The sequence below is a fragment of the Balearica regulorum genome, chromosome 1 (genome assembly GCF_011004875.1).
Source record: "Balearica regulorum gibbericeps isolate bBalReg1 chromosome 1, bBalReg1.pri, whole genome shotgun sequence".
In the NCBI taxonomy this organism is placed as follows: Eukaryota; Metazoa; Chordata; class Aves; order Gruiformes; family Gruidae; genus Balearica; species Balearica regulorum.
Genome location: NC_046184.1, coordinates 64,239,704 through 64,261,046, shown reverse-complemented (window position 1 = coordinate 64,261,046; position 21,343 = coordinate 64,239,704). Strand labels below are relative to the sequence as shown.

The window sequence follows — 21,343 nt, the reverse complement described above, 5'->3', positions numbered from 1 at the left end:
CCAAATCCCATCTCCTCACATGGCAGACTCAGCACAAAGCTATGCGGGATTAACCCAGGACAGCCTCAGGTCTGTTTCTGAAGGTCTGGCAAGGCATACAGAGGACATCACATTTCCAAACATCTTACACAGGTCTTCTCTCTTCTGACATTTAAATGTGTATTTTTCTAAAAGTGCTCTCATTGCCAGACTAAAACCCAATATAGTGATTACAGAAACTATTATATCAGAAAAAGCCAACTGTCACCTTGCCATGCCATCTTCCTCAAAAGTGACTAGAGCAAGTGCTTCAAAGGAAGAAATAAAACACCCATATACGCCTGCTGTGCAGGGCAGGACTACATTTAATGGAGGAATAGTCCCAAGCAAACACACTGGGCTGTTATACTTGTCAGGCAACAGCACAGACCTAATAAATCACAATTGGTGTGCTAATGCCATGCCAGGATCTAAAGGAAAAGATAAAATAAGCAATCGAGCCCTATGAATTTGTAGCTGCGTTCAAAATATCTGGAGAAAAGCAAGGGATGCGGTAAAATAAAAATAATAAAATAAAAAGAAAGATGAAACCAGTAAGGGAAAACACTCCATTTTCAAGCATCTCCAACAGTTTGTGTAGCAAAAAGCCTAAGGGTTTCTGACAAGTGGCTGCACAGCACAGAGTGCCGCTCTGATCCCAGCCAGTAGTGTAAGCAACACAGCCTCCACCACTCCCCAGCTTGCTTGGTTCTTACTAATTTGGTTCTTACTAATGTTGCTATATCTAAAAGGAAAACGAATCTCAGCGTCATTCACTGAGTCAGCTTTAAAGGTCTGCTTCGGGACTGTGTAGCTCTTGAGAAAAGCTGCAGGTTGAACAAATAAATAAGTAGGTCACAGAACTCAAACATTTACCTTAATTACCCTATTTTGACATGTGGGTGTCTCCCTTCATGCCCCACTCAATAAGTGTCAGTCACCCTATTTATTTAGTAGGGTATGGTTAGCTATGGAGTGGCTGCACACTGCTCAGTTCTTCAGTGTAGTGAAGGCTTCCCCAAATCAGAAGTAGGGCTCCTGGGCACAGGTGCTTTGCTTGCAACAGTGGAAGAACTTGTGAAGCTTGCATTAGTGAAAGAAATATTTTCCTCACTGCTTTTTCCCCTACATCAGCTGTCACCAGACCCCTCTCTGCACAGCTTCACTGCTGTGGGATGAAGAAGCCTCCTTCATCAGCTGTTCCTGTACTCTAAATTTTCAAAGAGCAAGTTTATATAAAAAATACAGCTCAAAGTATAAAGGAAGGTATTTTCCAGGAGACTAAAACAAAAAAATGTGGGGTTTTTAAGGAGGATTAACAGCCTTTTCACATACGCAGCTGCTTCAAAATACTTTCCTTCTCATTATCAGAACAGGCTTCACTGTGAAGCAGTAAATCACAAGCCTGAGTTTTCCAAGCAGAATCTGTGTTGTGCTTGAGGGGCTAATTAGAAACACCAAAATACACTATTAATTTGTGTATCTTGAGTCAGAAACTGCTGGCTCTGCTGTTCACACCCAGCCATGCTTAAGATCTAGAGGAAAATATCGCAAAGTAACAACTGCACCAAGTTCTCATCTCAGTTGCTCACACTTTATTTTCCAAGCCAAAGAGCAGTAGGTGGCCACTCAGTGTCAGGAGAAAATCTGAGTTTCAGGCTGCCTCGACAGACAGAATTCCTGGTGCCTGGACTTCACGTTTTCTCAAGATTTCTGACTCGGTGTCCTGGTTTCATCTGGGATAGAGTTAATTTTCTTACTAGCAGCTAATATAGTGCACTAATATTTTAGTTGTTGCCAAGCAGTCAAGGACTTTTCAGCTTCTCATACTCGCCTGCCAATGAGAAGGCGGGGGGCACCCAAGAAGCTGGGAGGGGACACAGCCAGGACAGCTGCCCCAAACTGGCCACAGGGATATCCCATACCATATGGCATCATGCTCAGTATACAACTGGAGGAGTTGGTGGGGAAGCAGCGTGGCTCAAGAACCAGCTGAGTATTGGTGAGCAACTGTGCTGTGCATCACTTGTTTGATATATTCTATGATTGTTGTTACTACTATTATCATCATCTTCTTCTTCCTTTTCTGTCCCATTAACCTGTCTTTATCTCAACCCATGAGCTTTACCTTTTTCTTTTTGTTTCTCTCCCCCATCCCAGTGTGTGCGGGGGCAGTGAGTAGATGGCTGTGTGGTTGTTTTAGCTGCCTGCCGGGTTAAATCACACCACTCAGGAGCACTGAGCACCAGCTGTTGAGCCATGACACAAGCCAGGACGCTGCACATGGCTGGTTACTAACACCATGAGCGGTTAAGACCCCGAATAAGGGCAGATGAGCACAGCTCCACTGACTCAGCAGAGCTGGAGTACTTTATGGCAGTCGAGCATCAGACTCATGACACACAGCTAGATCTGTGTAGATACGTATGTGTATACAGCAACTGTGCACATATAGCTATTAATGCTGAAATAGGACACCTGCAGACTGTGCAGTCTTTTAGAAGTTTCTTTGAAAGGTTTCTTTTGGGAACCTTCTGTATTTCTCTGAAAAACCTACACAGCCACAGTCTTGTTATGCCACGCCAAGTGCCTCCATCACTCTAGGATTAGATCAGCAGGAGGATGGTTTTCTAGATAAGGCAAGGAATAAGTACTTAGGAGGGGTGAGCCCTGTTCCTGCACTTCAGCCCTTCACCCAGGAAAGAGCACCACCCTCCGTTCCTTCATCCCTCCTTCCCTCCATCCCACAGTATGAGATTTGCCTCCTTTTCAGATGCTACAGTTACACCAGACAAAAAAAAAAAAAAAAAGAAACCAGGTGCTCCTGCCATTCACAGACCATGGTTTTTTTCTGCTCTCCTGCATATGTATTTCTGAGTGCTTCTGCTTTCTCAGAACTCCTCTATCAGTTCAGGCAGCAGCTACTCCCCTAAAGAAAAGGGGTTGCTTGTAGAGAAGATGTCATCAGCAGTTGCTCCCTGCTCACACCTTCGAGCTCTGCTGGAGTTCATACCTGTTTTGCTCATCCACAGGGACATCCTCTACAGCAGATTCCACCTCCCCTTCCTTATATAATGAAAAAGTCCTAATCCATCCCTCCCCACAAACACTCTGCTCAAAATCAGTGCTCATTGTAGTTAGTCCCCAGTTCTCAAAGGGCATTAATTGCTTTGGGCTTCACCTCAGAGCTGTTGAATACTGATAATAACTGGTTTGCTGGGCTTACTGCCTAAATAGCTGATAATTACAGCCCAAGAACAGCAAGGAGCATGCTGTATTTCTGCCACAGCCGTCTGTCTATCTGGTTTGCTAGGCATCTGTCCACCTGTCTCTAGGCAATTGTTCCCATTTCTGCTTGACTTTCTTCTCCTTCCCCATGTCTCTATTTTTTATTTTTTTAAAATATATTTTGCTTTTCAATCTCTCTTTTTTGTCTTTTCCAGAGCCCTAACATCTTTGATCCCTTGTCGACAGGGAACACAGTGTACTGGCTACACATTCAGAGATGCAAACATTTTATCACCCCCCAGAAGCAGCTCAGGATGTGACAGGTGAAACGTCAGAAACAATTACAGAAAGAGAGAGGCTTTCCAGCCCCACGGGGGAACCATCCGGTCTGCATTCTGTGCTTCGCCTCCCGACTCTGCGGGAATTGGAGAGCTGAGCGGCCCCGGCACCCATCCAGAGACAAGTGGAAAGAGATACAGACACACAGGCAAGATGTTGAAGGTTTGAGGGTCTGAAGGGGGAGATTTCTGCAAGGGAAACCAGTTGGATTGTCAGCTGGATTGCTCTTTAGCTGTTGCAAGATGCAGTCATCTCTGTACATCCAAAGCAAACGTGCCCCCATCAGAGACAGTTTTCATATAACCTTATTGCACTATTGTGACCATCTGCTCTCCCACCCGTGCCAGGGTCCCATGGACCATGAGGATCACCGTACACTGACCAGAGAGCCAGGCACTGAAATAGAAGCGCAACATTACAAGTCAGAAGGGTGATATGGGAATTTGGTCTCTGCTGTAGCCCACTGCACTGGAAACCCAGAAGGATAAAAAGAGCACAGGAGCCTATTGGGAAAGTGGGCCAAACCCCAGGGTTGCCATATTGCTTTGCAGACCTTGGTACGAGGCCCACAGAAGAGCAGAGGCACGTGTAGTGGCACATGCCAACAGTGCCTGAGGGCCCTGTAGCTCACAAGAATGCAGGTGAAGAAACCCATGAGAATAAAGGCACACATATGAATTGATGAAGCCTCTGATGTCTCCCAGAGTCTGCTGGATACAGTTGAGGGAAGAAAGGTTGCCTTGAAATAGCTCTGTCAAAGCATCTGAAGAGTCACAGGCCACCTGGGACTGCCAGGACATGTTCACACAACCCAGAGTTCCCCTACTAGGACTGACGCATGCTGAGGATTTTTCTAGTGAAGGAGCTTACAGACCTTTCCATCCCCTCCTAGTTGCCCAAACAGTGCAGATGAGCAGTGGAAGGAGCCCTGGCCATTGCTGCTGCCAGAGAAGACCTGCAACGTGTATATGTATTGTGATTCACTTAGGTATTTTGGATGAGGAGCTAGATTGATTTGATGAGCTCTGGGTGGAGAGCTGTCTCCCAGTATTAACTCTCTCTTTGCAGGCCAAGAGGCCAGAGCCTGTCCCTGGAAGACCTTGCTGTCCTGTACTACCTCCTACCCTGCAAGAAAATCCCTGCCTCCTCCCCTGCCCTCCTGGACACAGAGACCTCAGGCAGTACTCCTTTTTCCTGAGGGAACAGAAGGAAGAGCCACTACCAGCCCTTCCTAATGGCTGCTCTGGGAGGATGGGCAGAGACCCAGCCAGGTGACTCTACACCAAGTAGGACCGAGTTATGCCCCAAAGGGTGACACAGAGCAGGGTGCAAGATTAGCACTGACCATACAGCAGAGGCCTAGTTGTACTGGGGTTTCGTAACAGGGTACTGTAGGATACCGCATACCTGTGGAAGCAAGATGCCGCTGCAATGTCACTCTGTCAATCTTCACTAGTGTAAACAGAAAGGCTCCAGGCTGGGAACCCACAGGCATGTCAGGGAAAGTGATATACCCACAGGGAGTCAGCCACCCACATGTGTTACATATGTATTAGCCACCAAAGACCAGGAAACACAAGTGTTCGTGAAATGAGCAAATAATGAAAGGATAAACTAGCCCAAATCTTCCCAAAACTCTAAAAAAGTTGTGATTTAAATTCTCTGTGAAGGTTCAGCTCCTAACTCCCCTCCTGCCTTCACCTCTCCCTCTCGCACACAGGTTCTAAGCAGACAGCTGCTGGGTGCTGGAAGGAGCAGCTCACCTCTGCCCTAAGAAATGATCTCACACAGCTCCTGTTCCTGCCAGTCGTACAAAACGGATTTCCTGTACCCTCTACTTTCCTCTCTTTTCCTCCATAAAACTGATCCGTCAAATAATCCTTTTGGTCCCTGACAAATAGCACCATTTGCCTCCCTTGTGCATGCACCCTGCCAGATGGCAGGGTGAAACAACTATCTGGACAAGGAAGTGTTCTGGCTCTCTATGCATGGGAAACAAGCCAAAAGGAAAAGGAAAAACACTTTCAGATGATGTGCCCCCTGACACAAACTGATGAAAATCCAGGAGACTGGTAGTTCAGCCTCTTTGCACTTGTCCCTCATTTAATTTTTTCCTATTCTTTGATCTGCAGGAGTAGACGACTGCCAATCAATAGAGGCTGAAGGAGAAGCAAATTTAAAGGTCCAAGCTCTTTTGGACACTGAACTAGTGCTCCAGCTCCATGTCTTTGCTGCTCTTTTCCAGCCCATGGCTGTTTTCTAAAACAGATGGGGGAAAAGGGAGCCCTTCCCACTCTGGATTGACAGTCTTCTCCGTAAGTCATGCACCAATGTCCAGACGCAGGATGGAGGCTGCATTTGCCTCAACATTTGTTACAATGTCACGAGCAGTAATTCCTTGTTCCTTAACATAAATTGGGGTATCTGTTACATGAGAGATGTTAAATCATGTTCTCATCACAACAGTGCAGTCCGTTGCGACAGCTAACTGTGATGGCGTGGATCGGTCGTGTCTTCTCAATCTTCTGGTGAAAACAGCCCCAGCAGAGCCTGTCTCCTCATCTAACCTGACCTTAAAGAATTCAGCACAGATTCAGACCTGGATCCACAGCTTGTGGCAACACCAATTTAAGCTGATGATGCTCAGTGCATATACAGCAACATCATCAGTGGGGCCTCAGGGTAGGCACCTCAATAATACCCTCCAGTCTCCTGATTTAACCAGCTCCCAGTCAACCTGCAGAAAATATTCTGTATTTGAGACTCACCTTTAAAAATAAAGTTATGGTCTACATGTGTGTTCAGATATGACATTTCCCTGTTGTTACTGAAAGAAATTCAGCTTGAAAGTCTCCTTCAGTTCACACTGTACCTAGGAGGACAAGGGTGGCTTGCTTGGGGAGTGTAGACCTTGGTATTCCTAAACCATCTGGAGAAGAAAATAGCCCGGCAGCTTAAAATTTTGAATGATTCAACCTTTAAAAGCAGTGAATGCAAAACAAAATGAGCCTGACGCCATTTTCTCCAGTGATGTGCCATGGCTTATTAGGAAGGGGTTATAAGCTGCTTTCCAGTGAACTTGTTCTCAGAGAGATAAGCTGACTAGTGGGAAATCAATCACTATGAATTTTGATAGCAGCGCCTGCTGAAGTAATTACTTCAAACATCAATAATTCTGCTCACCTGCCTGTGCAGTTTTCAGTTATGCTGAAGGTTAGATTAATGCCATGAAGCTCCTGGGGACATTTGTTTTGTTTTGGTTTTGTTTTCCCTATCCTTTTCCATCTACTTCCTTAAATATTTTTTCTTAAATGCTGATGTAATTGAAATGTCAGGTTGTCCGCTCCTCTCTTTCTCTGTCTTCTCACCCTAGTCATCAACATGAGTTTGCTCATATCAGTGAAATTGTCTCCGCAATTCTGTGCGTGCAGGAGCTGCCGCTGATCCTTCCTGTCAGACTTACCAAGCATTGAACGCTCACGTCACATCTCTCCTCAGCTGTTTATGCCTGTGTTTAAGTTAATATGTATTTAGAGAGAAGGTCAAAACAACTTTGGTGCCAAACGCTCTTAAATTGAAGACCCTCACAGTGACCTCTGTATGGTGTGATTTTAGTTCCCATGCAGATAAGCTTGTCAGTTCAGATTTTGCCACACAGTAGACAGACTGGGTGCACAGATAATTCATAATTTAAAGCACATCTTACAAAAATTTTAAGGTGATACAACATCACCTAAAATATCCCTGACTCAAAATTATCTCCCCTTGAAAGCAAAAAGAGAACGGTTGGTACAACATGTGTGTACATCCTTGCATGTTCAGCAGATGGTAAATTAAAAAGGGTATTACTCCACAGAGAGGCCAAATATTTCATCCAGTTATCCATGATAAAATTATAACATTATGCAAAAAGTGTATCATTTTCATTTTAAATATAATGTATGATCTGAGTTTTGGACTACTGTGCTTCACAGACTGCGACTTCCTCCATTTGCCACATCTCCTAAGCTCCTGGATATCTCCTGCTGCCTTATGCTAAATATCCTCCAGGTCTCTCACTGCTGCCCCTTTTATACCCAAATTTCATGCAGCCCCAGTAGTTCTGCTCTCTCTGCTGGAGCAGCAACATATTTATTACTATATTATTATTGTATTTCAGCTCCCAGCTATAGTAAATTCCATCCTGCTGTAACCCCCACCTCCATCTACCATTAGACAGCCTGGGATTCCCACAGACATGGCAAATTTGATAGATTTGTTTATCAGCTCATCAGAACTGAAGCATGCGTGGACTTACTGTCTGACTGCAGTTGAAAGCTGGCAGAGATGTGCCAGGGGGTACTTTTATCACTTTCCTTTCCTTATCTTTCTCCATCCTGTGTGGGGACCAAACAACGGTGATACTCCACAGACTATTTATTTGCATGCAGGTTTCATTCCCATAAACAGCCCACTCCTCTCAAATTAAACATTTTAAAAGTTCCTTTTAATGTCAGTTATACTGAGCTGTGAGGCCTAGCTTATATAGATGTCCTTTGTTTATAACAGTGATTGATTGAATACACGTCATGGCTTTCAGCAGAGAAAGCCTTCCACAGACCCAATTTCAGATCCAAAAAGTGTCCTGCTGACAATTGCCCACATAAATCCAAGCAAGAAAAGAATGAAGACTAAAAGCAAGTGCTTTCCTGTCTGAATGACAATTCGCACCCCTGGCAAAGGATGACATCCATCACTCTAGCACCACTTAGCCGATGGCAGGGCAGGGAAGAGTGCTCAGCACCTCGGATGATCAGGACTCTTTTACACAGGCTCCTTACTTAGCTGAAGGCAGCCACATGCGAAAATAAAAACCGCACCTTTAGCTAAATTCTACTCCCATTATCTTAATACGGCTTTGCTGAAGTCAGGTGCCTGAGAGCTGAATTTGGTCCATATTGTCCATAATGACAAATCGATGTTTGATGACTTCCTGTGAGAATGTCTATTTGGTTTATTAACAGGAAAGTGCTCTTGTTTGATCTGACACTGTTTATCTCATTGTTAGCAAACCTCCTCTGAAATTAGCTGTTAGGAGGAAGGAAGACACCTCTCCAAAGAGAAATGGAAGTAAAGAAGAGAGAGGCTTTTAGTAGCTGACGAGAAGGGGACTTCAACACTACCCAGCCAGTGAACAACAGGTCAGCAGAATGATTCCTAACTCCAGATCTTAAAACAGAGTTTACACTGCTCAAAAATACCTTTTGGAATCTCAAAAAATTTCTTTTCTGTCTTAGAAGTAGCAGGAATGTTGCACGGCAAAAGATCTGAGATTTCTGATACTTGTTTAGTACTTTACATCAACATATTTAGTAGGGATCTATGAAAAGGAGTGAAGAGGGAGGTGATTAAACCTCCAAACAATGCCATTTATTTCATTTAATCAAGAGTGAGGAAGATGATATAGATTTTCAGCTGAACCTGGCGAAGATATGTGAACGAGCACAAAGACAAGAAATGGAACTCAGTGCTGAAAAATGTGAGGTACCAGAAGGAATCATCTGAACTCATTGCACACATTACTAGCTTCTAAATTATCTATGAACTCCATGGACAGTTCAGTGTGCAACAAAGGCCATCTTCAGGACAAATTACATATCAAGATGTATGAAGAAAAGAACAAAGAAGAACACTTGAAGTATTGTAATGTCATTATAGTAATCCATGACATCCATGCACAGGGAAGAATGTAGTAAAAAAAATCTTGAGGGGTATGATCTGAAGAAAAAAATCAAGGGGGTCAGTTCCAGAAAAAGCAATTGTTAGAAGACTGGAAACCCTGAGGGGAAAAACAAATGTTTTAGAGACTGAGAGATTCTATGTTCAGAAGAACAAACCCCATCCTGGAGGGGAGAATAGCATGAAAACATGAAATGTGAAGAAAAGTTAAATGAAGAGATTATATTTCCCTCTCTCCTTCCTATGAGAAGTTAAATTAATAACTGGATTGAAAAATGACAGTTGCCTGGAAACCCACTATCATGACCAGATTACATTCAATAAGAATGACAAAAGGTCAGCACCTACTAGTAATACTTACATATACCTACCCATACACATACAGAGTACAAAAATACCTACAAATACACTTAAGGCTTCAGAGAAGGTATTTGAAGAAAATTTGAGTGAAACTGATAGAGACCAAAAATTAGACAGGTAACGTGATGGAAAAGTGGAAGCATTTTATACAAAAAGAGTTAATTAACTAGTCAAAATGCTAGTCTCGCAGTCAAGAAAGCTTACAACCTTGGATAAGAAAACAATGCTTGGTTTGATGGCAAATAAAGCAGTAATTAGAAATAAAAGCAACATATGGCAAAATATAACGCAGCAGTTACAGGTAGCAGTCAATATAAATGAAAGTTATGGGGCGTAAGTAACTGATAAGGGAAGCTGAAGACATTAAGGGAAAATGCCTGGCTGACAGAGTTAGAATGACAAAATGTAGGTGTCTGAAAATACTCTGGGAACAAAAGAAATCTGAAGAAAAGTGAAAGTGTGATACTAGTTAAAAGTGGTAAAATTGTTAATGCCGAGGTAGAAAAATGTCTAATAACCATTACTGTACCTATTTAATATACCTGTTCTGAGCTGGCAATAATTAATTCCCTTAGTAAATAATGAACACATTGGGGACCAGGGACAAGTTCGGCGGGCCAGACAGCCTACACCCACAATTCTTTTAAAGCTGGTTTACAGACATCCCTGGCCTCCTGATGTTAATTTTTAACACATTGTAGAATATCAAGGAAACTCGATATGCCCGGGAGACTCCTAATATTGAGTCAATAGTCAAAAAGGGCAGGGAAGAAGGAAGTGTTCTCAGCCTGACAATACTCCTAGGAAAGATCACAGAAATGCTGAGTCAGTAATAAATAGTTAAAGAATTAAATGGGTATCAATAAAATTCATGCCAGGTAACATAAGATTATGGGGACAAAGTCTTTTTAAAGAAATATGTTTTCATACTTTAATTAAATTACAAACTCCGTTGACAAAGGTAAATGAATACCTACAAAAATTTTGGCTTTTGTAGAGCTTGTGGCTTATTACCTCATATCATTGTGATTTAAATTGCATTATACATTAACAATAAAGTACCTGTTCAACGGATTCAGGATTATCTGAGGAATCTCAAAACAGAACAATGAATGAGGAATCATCATTCAGTACGAGGATTTGGTGTGAGGTTCTGCATAGATCATCAGTAAACAGAACAGGATTTTACATCTCATCACTGATGTGGAAATAAATGCAAAATACTTGAGGTGAAGTTTGCAGAGATTGGTAGAGGAGCAGACATAAAATAATGTGGATCACTTCTAAATTATACCTGTTCAAACTGAATATATTGTAATTCTGCCAAATGCAGAGTAATATATCAAGGACCAAGGAACACAGACCACATCTACAAAGGAAGACACTGCAACTGGGAAAGCAGGGACCTTGAAGAAGATTAAGGCTCACTGTGGATAAGTACAACTCTGGAAAAATGGGTGAATGCAAGCCTGGAAAGTGAAGCAAGACACCTTCAAACTAGAAATGAGGCACAAATTACACTGCAAGCGTTTAACTACTGGAACTAACTACCAAGAGAAGCAGTAACTTCTCCATCTCTTAGTCTCCTCACATCAAGAGCTGATGCCTTTTTGGAAGATATGCTTTCACCAAACACAAATTATCAGCCTCCATACAAGTGAAAGTCAATGAAATGAAATAGCCCGTGTTCTGTATAAGGTCCCTCCATACAATGTCTTGACTCTTCTGGCCTTGAGCTCTTTGACTTTGCAAAAGGAGGCTTTTCAATGAACCAAAAGGGTAGCAAACCAAAAAATGTGAATAGGAGAGATTTTCAAACTCAGAATGTGGAAACTTTTTTCCACACACTGTTGGCTGACTGTGCTATAAGCTGCTGGGTTCTTGGTCTCAGCACAAATGCTCCTGTAAAGACAGTGCTCCACACAGTTCTGGTCTCTTCGTGGGCTCTCAGAAAAACTGCTGGCTCTGTGCACACCCTGATCCTCTGTAAGCAGCCATGACTCAGGCCTTAGGGCTGAGGTAAGCTGAGCCTTCTTGTCACATCATAACAGAACTTGGGTTTGGTTGGGTTTTGTTTTGGGCAAGAAAGAAATGTGGTGGGAAGGCACGGGAGAAGAACCGCTACTCTCATGACTGCGTCTGTACGCTCACAGCAGGGTGGCCTTTGGAAAGGTGCTGAGAGCATGGGCTACCTGAGGCAGGGAGTGGGAAACAGGAGCCATGAGGCAGCTGGGAGAGCACCTGTCCCACAGCACAGAGCTCAGCAGGACGTCAGTGTGTACTCACGTAACCAGAGGAACTAATGGACCCTGGCCAGCAGGAGGGCAACCTTCCCAAACAGATTTTCTGACTTTCAAGAAGGTGTGAACCCGCAGCACCCTTCTCCACAGGGGGGTCTCTAATCAATTAGGCCAAAGAGGTTAATTAAGAGGAAGAAGAGGGACTAAGTCTCTCTCTCTCAGCGTAGGTATACAAACTCTGTTTCCTTAGAAAACCATAGTAGAAAAGATTCAGTATTTATAGCCTTGCTTCATACCTATACTAAGTCCCCAACAAAGTAAAGTGGCCAAGGAGTGAGCGTCGATGTAATTTACTCTTACTATAAATACCTGGAAACAACCTGTGTCTACATGCAGTAAATACAATCACCCCAAATACAAATTAAGCTATCTACATGCAGTTTTGACGAATATAATTCAAGGTATAAAACATCAAGACACATAGGCCTTCAGCACATATGCTAAAAAGATGTCTTATTTGCAGTACAGAGTAGAGTTATCTCTGTTGGGTGTGAGGGCAAAGAAGAGTCTGAAGAGAGGTGGGCAAGAGGGAGGGGTGGGGCTGCAACAAGTGAAGCTGGTATGGTTCATCATGACAACTTGCACTGCCCTATCCTATTCTGCTAGGTCCACTTGACAACCTTTATGCTGGTATTGCACTCATGAGCCATGGGGCAGCTGGGTTTCAGGAGTCCTATCTTGTGATGTTAGTGCTCAAGTAAACAAAGCCATTCCCACAACTCCATCCTGCCAAGTCATGGGCAGTTTCTGGGCATGAAAGGAATATTGTGAGAAGGCACTGGAGAAAGGCAATCATGTCTTTGAGTCTGAATCTTCCTTGACAAGCAGGCAGCTCATCAGCTACAGTAAGAACAGCACCCGGGCTTCATTTTACGTCCAAGGACAGATTAACTATTTCCGGTTCAGAGTAATTTTTAAATATATATATATAAATGTATATATATTATTATGATGATGATATATGTATTTATATACATTATATCTATCTCTGTGTACATATAAATAAATATAACAGTGGGACCCTAGCTATGGAGAACACCAAAGCAAGAACCTCTACTAGCTGGACAAGTTCAGGAAAAGAGCGCAAATGGGTAAGAAAAAGAAATGTGACAGAAAGAGAAAAAAGGAGTAAGGGAGAAAGTGAGACACTGGTTATGTGCAGAGAGCCTGTGAAAAGGCAGGAAGGATAATGTAAGGGGAAAGGGCTTGGAAAAGGACTATTGGCTGTAGCAGAACATGAGGAAACAGAGGCAAAAGGAAAGTACAGGAGCTGAACATAAAGAAATGCCAGGGAAGTCAGAGAAGTAAAACAACAAATATCAGAAGGGAATTCATTGATTAAAAAATAGGAAGGGAAGAGGACATCTTTCCCTCCCTGCCTACTGGTTATACTTCTCCATTACATCTCATATCTTTTATTCTCTCTCACACACTTCCTTCTATTCTTACCAGTCCCTTATAAATGTTTCTTTTTAGAAGCATTAACCTGCAGAGATTCCCTCACTATACCCCTGCCCCTCTGCTTCCCTCCCACCCCAGTACACAGGCATAAGAGGAAAGACCTCTCACCTCTACCTCTCCCCAGTGTGAGCTTTTGTCAGCCTATGAATCATTGCCAGGTACACGACACAAAGACAGAACAATTTACCTTCAAAGAGAAAGCCTCATTCTGACAAACCCAAAGTTTGTTTCCACCAGAAGATGTCCCCCAGGGGATGGAATTTAGCAAATCATACGCAGGGCAATATTAATTTTTATGTGTTATTTCAAGCTGACATGCTGTCTGTTAGATGACTTTTTTTTCCTAACAGGACTATTCCACTGGGAAGAAAATTAACTCTTAATAAGCATTTCTCCTGTGCTCTGTCATGTTCCCATTTTCTCTCTTCTTCAGTTTCCCTCATATACTCTCTCCATCTACCTTCCTCATCCTCTTCCCTGATCTCTGTATCCCACTTCCATCTTTCTTATTCCTACCTTCATTCTTTTTCTTCTCTTTTTTTTGTCCATGCTGCCTCTTTCCCCTTATTTTCCTACTCTATACTTTCCTTCTTTTACTTTTTCCTTATTCTTCTATTTTGCCATTTTTGCCTGCTACCTCTCCTGTCCTGCTCAATCCATTCCCCACAACCTGCACCCAGAGAAGTGCATAAGAATAACAGTCAAGGTATTTCTATAGCCACAGAGCCATAAGGGGAGCCAGCCAGCCCTATATCACCTCCAGTGTGGCATGTTATTCTGCAGGCCAGTAATTTCAGCTCCCACAGCCATAACGAAACCAGAATAAAACCCAGCACCCTCTGGTGTGGCACCAGGTGTTCAGCATCTTTGGGGAACTAATGCAAGAATCTGGCTGGGGCTACACAGTGCTACAAGCTTTGAAATGGATGTGCAAACAAGAGATTGGGCAGGATTCATTGCCCTTAACTTCAGGTGACTTTAGAGTAGGTGTCTTGTCTAACCCTGCTGTGTGTTTGTGTTACAGTCAATGGGAAGGGGTGGGGGGCACTTCCAAAGAATGAATTATTCCATAATAAATAGTTATCTCAAATAGGGTGGCTGTCAAGACAGCCTCAAAACCAGCTTAAATTAATAGCCTAACTTTCAGACAGTAAAAGCTAGGTAACATGACACACCTGAGCAAGAGGAGAAAATAGAAGAGGAAGTCTGCACACAGGCATAAAAATGGCAGAAACTGGAGGAAAAGCAAGAAAGATGGGAAAGCTACCTCGTTTACAAAAAAAAAAAATCTTTGCTAAATCAGCAATACATCAAGGGCCAGAGTTGCAGACAAGCTGAAGCCCCACAGCTCCCATTGATTTTTCCCATGTTTTGGACTGCTCAGCATTTCTAGAAGCCAGAACCCTAACATCTCTCCTGAGCTGGGGACTAATCTAAGAGACTTGCCTTTCACGGTTAATGCTCTGGACATGTCACCCCCAAAATGCTGACTTCATTACATTTTGCACCTAACTGCTACTGAGAAAAACACTGGAGTGAAAGAACAGAGAATTAACACTAACGGGTCTCACAGAAAACCAGTCAATATCTGAGAAATCTGTCTCAGGCTATTTCTCTCACACCATTTTCCACTGGTATAATTGAATCTCCTGACAGCACAGACTGTCAAGTCCCGGAAGGGAGTGCATGTGCGCACACACAAGCTTCTGTGTCTGGCTGCTGAAGCATCAGCGATTTAGCTCTACAGAGGTGTACACAGCAAATTGCCTCTTGCCAAAATTGAGAAGTGCAGCATCCTTTTCTGGGGGGATCAGTGCTGCCTTCTGCAGTTGGCAGGATTTGGCATTTCCACGTGTTTATCCACTGCGTATGAAGACATAGGATTTAAATCATCAAACATGGAGTGAAGCTGAGTGCAGTGCTGCTTAGCCAGTGGTACAGTCTGCTCAGGTTCATATTCAAGGCTTCTTTACCAGGCAGGGTACACGAGAAGCACGTAGGAGACAGGGTGACAGGCAGGAGATGGAAATTTCAATGAAATTAAGGAAGGAGGAGGCAAACATAAACCTACAGTATTTGCTACCAACAGTTCCGTGAATAATCAAGGCTTTCTATGTACAGCAAATACCAAACCATTGCAGAATTAGTGGGTTTTATAAATGGCTTAGACCAAAACTAGTGCATAGGAATGATTTTTACTTGTTTTTTGGAAGTGAGGGACCAAAGTCAGTGAGAGACACATAGTGATAAAAATGTTGACTCTGACTTGGAGACAGCGTGTCTATATGCTGACTGTATCAAGCCTTTTGGATATGCACAAAATGTTTGGGGCCTACAGCCTCAAAAACTCCAGATCCTGGCTTGAGGATGGCTGGGAGGAGAGCTCAACGGAGATACCCTCTTCAGCTCTTCTGGTCTACAGAGCATTCACTGCACAGTACCTCAGGTGTTAATCAAATCTCTTGTGAAACACAAAATGTATCTACAGAAAGAAAAGACAAGCAATTTCCAGGTTGAACATTTTCATGAAGAAAAGGAGATGTAAAATGCAAAAGAGAATCAGTATAGTGTGGTTTTGGTGGGTGTTTTTTTCCTTTACTTCACTTGTGTAAAGCAGCTTCAAAATAGCCTGTGGGCTAGTAAATAAATACAGCCCTTTGCACAGGAGTGCTTTTGGTTTGGTTCCTGTACCTAGCCTCTAAGCTGCTCTGCCTTGTCACTGGTCTCTGACAAGTGAAAACATCAGGACTTTTGAGCTGAGTTCTTCAGAACATAATCCAGGATGCTGGGAGAGGGCATCCCAACAACAGATCCTCAACCCTGGAGCTCATCCTCTTCCTTGGCTTTGCCCAACCTGAATTTGATCAGCATTCATTTACATGATTTATAAAGAATACTGGAAATCTGATTTTAGCATAATGAGAAGGTCATTTCCATTTTCTAATACTAGCTGGTGTGTATAACTGTGTGCTATTCCTACCATAGCCTTATTGATCAAAAACAAGTGACTTTTGTGTAATTGTATATTAATCTCTGCTTGTGACTTTATTATGTACTCATGGTTTTTCTGCCATAAAAGACATTGCTTTGGAGATACTTAAGAAAACAAAACAATAAAATGAAATTATTTGAGAGTCATGGATGCTTCTACTCTGTGGTCACATGTAATCAATTAAGTTAACATGTAACTGATTTGGAACATTAATACGACATTTCTTTCTTTTAATTCAGTGTTAATAAGTTTGTATAGAAAATGTTAGTCTTGGTTAAGAAGAGCCAGGGTTCAAAGGAAACGTGGTGGATGGAAAATACCTCAAAGGAAGGAACAAGGGCTGGACAGTAAACATTTGCCTCGCAAGCAGTGGGCATGTGCAGAAGCACACCCATGCACAGAAGCCCAGAGACACATCCATTCCCAGTTTCATTTGTATTTCAGAGGAATCAGTGAATACAAACAATAGCAGTGATTTCTCTATTAAATGTGTCTTTCTGAAAAAATTGGCACCAATGATGAGCAAGTGTGAGAGGGAAGAGCAAAAAACAGACAGTATTCAGGCTGGATCACCTTGTTGAGTGAAAGGAGCCAAACCAAGGTATATGTGTAGATAATTTAGTGTTTCATGGCAATTTTTTCCCCATTATACCTTTCCTCTCTCCATTTTAAGGTGAGGGGTGACGCATGTTCTAGTAGCTATAATGACAGCAAGAGGTGTTGTCAGAAGCCAGAGAGGCAGGCAAGCACCCAAGCAGCCAGTGACTGCCTTCGTGCTGTGTCATCACCCCCGTGCTCACCAGTCAGTTCCAGTAGACGAGGACAGCTTACTTCTACCATGTCAAGGGGCAGATTAATTAATTAATAATGCATAATCTGGTCTGATCTGCTGATTAAAACACACCTCCACCACAACCTTTAAGAACAACGTGACTCAACTCAGAACTTGCCAAGTCTTAACTCTCCGGCTCATCCCAGTCACCTCCAATGAAGAGACAATAGAGATCTACCATTCTGACCGATGTGATCTTTTTCCAGATGTATAGCTTTAGGGGGGTATTTCAGCAGCAGAAGGGACAAGTAACACAATTTTTCTTTCTTCCCCACCCACGTTGTATATACATGTCCTACTATAAATATAGGTAATGGAGTAAGATTCTGTTCCCTCAAATTTTCCCGCATTGTACCTGATTATATTTTTCCTGGAGCAAATGGAAAATGAAATTGTTAGGAAACAAAGCACCCAGAAGAGCAGGTACTTTTTGAAGCCTGACAGAAAGTAAAAAGGTGGAGGGAAGTAGGAGTAGAGTAGAAGCAGATAGGAGAGAAGGAAGCTGAGCAAGGTGACCCCAAGGGGAAGGAAGCAAGAATAAAGACAGGATGAAAAGGAGGGGTAAACACTGTTAATGAAAAAACTGATGGGAAGAGGAATGTCAATAGAGAAAAAACACAGAAAGCAACACTTGCAGGTGGCATTCAGGGAAAACACAGTGGAAGACAGGCATGGATTTACCTGGAGAGGTTGAGGGGACTGAAACCCCTTTGGCTCTACTTCCTTCTGTGCCTTCCCTTTCAATTAAAATTGCTGGTTGTGAGCCAAATTCTCAAGTCTCTTGTCACAGATGTTCTGACATGGCTGAACAAGACCTCTCCCCACCCCTCATTCAGGTCAGGGGGAGGAACGTGAGGAGACAGAAGGGGAAGAGGGGGCACTGAAAATGGAGCAGAGATGGGAAAAAGACAAAGATGGAAAACAGGATGATAGAGTGACAAAGCTATTACACACATCTATCAGAACGAATTTTTTCTACCATGTGCACCTAAGCAGTATTTAGGAACAATGGGATGAAAATGAGCATAAAAACCAGAGTGATTTCCATGGAAGCTGTTCTGACTCTGAAGCCTGCCTCTGACTCAGGTGGAAGCTCCCTTTCTTCCATATGGACATTTAAACTAGACCGAAGACTGTATTTGAGGAAACAATCCTGAAACATGTATTACCTAGGGAAAGGACATGCGGTGATCACTGGCCTTCAGAGAGGAACCTCCTAGACCTTGCTAGTTCAGCTCTGATTGGCACCATCTCCCTCTCCTCCTCCTTTCACTCACAGGCTCATGAATGATGTTGAGGCTATTAATCAGCATCAAGTCCCCAGAGCACCTCCTGCTCTGGAATGCCGCTGATGAGCAGATGGGATTTTTGGCAAGAAGTGACCTGGCATGAAAATGAACAGAAGAGGAGAGTACTAGAGGGGAGGGGGAACTGCCTGAAGGTCTCCATGTAAACGAACGGAGGGAAAGATTTTTTTCTTCTCTGCTGATACCATATTCCAATCTACAGTCATATAAGGAATTATCAGAAGCCACCTGTGCACATCAACGTCAGCCAAGTTCCTTCCTTAAGAGTCTGGTATATCTACATTTGCGTAGACATATCTAACTTAACTTGGGTAATGCTAGCACCTACCTACAGTAGTTCAATACAGGTTAACTAAAACTGTTTCCTCAGCCTCGCGGGTAGGCTTTGTAGCTCACACTGAAAGAAGGCCCTAGCTGGCTATTTTAAGCTAGTGTGACCATATCTGTATGAACTGCAGTGGTGGCAGCCTAGAAAAAATGCCTGACCCAAAGTCTTTTGAAGCCTATTGCCCATTGCCCTTCCACATATCCTTTTGCTCAGAAGATAACACACAGGCTTCCCCCTGACACTCCCAAAATTCACATACAGGAGGTGCGGGCTTACAAATCCTTCAGGCATGAAATGGGCAAAACACCTCAAGAAGGTTTTCCACATTAGGGATTACAGGAATTAGTGTCACTGTGAGTGCAAAGAAGATTCAGTTCTTTCAGGTCAATGGACACTCAGTTTTAACTCTACATCTCACTGGTGGTAGTGGAAGCTGGGGAGACACATCCCGGTTTGCAATCTGCACCTTTACAGTGTTACAATACTGAAAATCACTGTAACACATCTTGGATTCAAATGTGAATATAATACTTGAAAAAGCAACAAAGACTATTTATCTTAGTCATATTTCTCCTTTTTTGAGAAATCTTACATCTCGTTACAGTTACTAAATTAAAAACACAACGGCAGAACACAGAGCTAGTCTGGCGACAAAGCAGTCTGTGTGCAGGCAGCCTAGGAGATGAGCACCTGCTCAGGGATCATTAGTGAATGGAGATGGAAACACTTCACTGCCCCATGCTCTCACTTCACACGCACTTTGAAGAGACATGTGGTGCATCGTTTGGTGATGCACATGGCATGGTAATGCTTCTTTCTATAGCTCATACCATACAAGGCTAGCAAAAGAGTTTACAAATAGTAACAAATGAAGCCCTGTGTCTACAATATCAGTGTTATCATCTCTCTTGATTTTATCACAAGTCTTGCCACTTTACTTGTTCTACTCTGTTTTATGTGAAGCCCTAATTCTCAGAAGTCAACTGATATGCAAGATCCATAGCAATATAATTGGGCAGGGGCTGGTGAAAATCAAGTCACGATTCAAAAATCTGAAAGTAATTGAAAAACAGTTTCCACTTAAAAAAAAATAAATCTTGCTGCTTAAGTCAATTCTCTTATTGCATGGCTGGCTTCTGATTTCTAACTTTTGGGCTGCTAAATTGGAACATTTTTCCATTAATGGGCAAGTACTCTTATCCCTAGCTGGCAGATCAGAAAATTACAAGGCAGCACTAAACCTGACCACAGTATAAGTGAGTTTTCTACACAGCTAAATTCCTGTTACATACTGCAGGGCTGAACTGTGCCTATAAAAAGGGCAAACGATGCATTTAAGAACAAAGCATGAGGAAAGTCTGAAGTAAAATCCAACTGTCTTACTCTCAGTTCAGTGTCACAACCAACAAACATGCTCTTGTCTAAACAAGGAATTCAGAAAAAATCCTTGTATTTTTAAACAAAAATCTGCAAGCCCACCTGCAGAGCTATTTGAGGAAAGAAAAACAGTAAAAAACCACTGGAGCTTCTCATATCTAATTAGTGAGCTTAAGGAGAAAAGGAGTACATTTTTAGAGCAGTTTGAAGATACTGCCTCCTATTTAGATTGCAATAAAGTAGGAAGAGTTTCCAAACCTGAGCAAGAACAACAGCAACAGTTAGAGACCTTTATGCTGTAAGCCAGTTCAAAAGACAGGAGCAGACAACAGCAGGAGCGGGGAGCTGCCCAGGAGCTAAGGAGTTAAGCAGATTTCATTCCCATTCATTGCACATCCTTAAAAAGTCATTATAGATAGATCTCTAGCATAGCTGGGACCCAGAGGCCTTTTGTTTAGTTTGCAGTGTACGACATGAGATGGAGCCCACACCATGTTGTTTAGTGCCCGCTGAACAGGGTGATACGAGCTGTTTCATGCAGTGACAAGGTTGCACATCATTCCCGGTGAGTAGATTGCTACTAACTTTTCATGGACCATACCTTACTGTACAAACAAAGCAAGAATCATATGTTCTCCCCTGCCTCGTCCTTCTGTCCACCTCCATCCCAACTCCCCCTGCATGGGACTGAAAGCTGGAAATCTGGAGGAACAGAGCAATTGGTTTACACCATTTGAACATGAAGGAAAAGAAACAGCAAAACAAAAATTAAGCAAATGCAAAGAAGAAACAAGCTCTCCCTAAAAAAGGTTCAAAAATAAAGAAGCCTTTACAGGCAATTTAATTTCAACACCTGTCTGAAGGGAATAAGAAGACTGGATGGCGTTAAGGTCCATAAAGCAGATTATAAACAGTTACACAAGAACAACACCATATATTGCAACATGCAATTTTATAGAGGCCTTCAAATGAAAATAAAACACTGGGTAGTTGGGGCTGTCTTACATGGCTTCAAAAAGTCAGGAAAGAAGAGATTGTATTGGGAATTTATAAACTGCAGAGGAGAAAGAAGGCACAATAGAG

General features: G+C 42.7%; 1 protein-coding gene across 1 annotated transcript in view; it reads right to left on the bottom strand.

The window, feature by feature from the left end:
- Window positions 1-21,343, bottom strand: part of TMEM178B (transmembrane protein 178B) — a 221,734-nt gene that overhangs the window by 40,933 nt on the left and 159,458 nt on the right. The window lies entirely within an intron of this gene.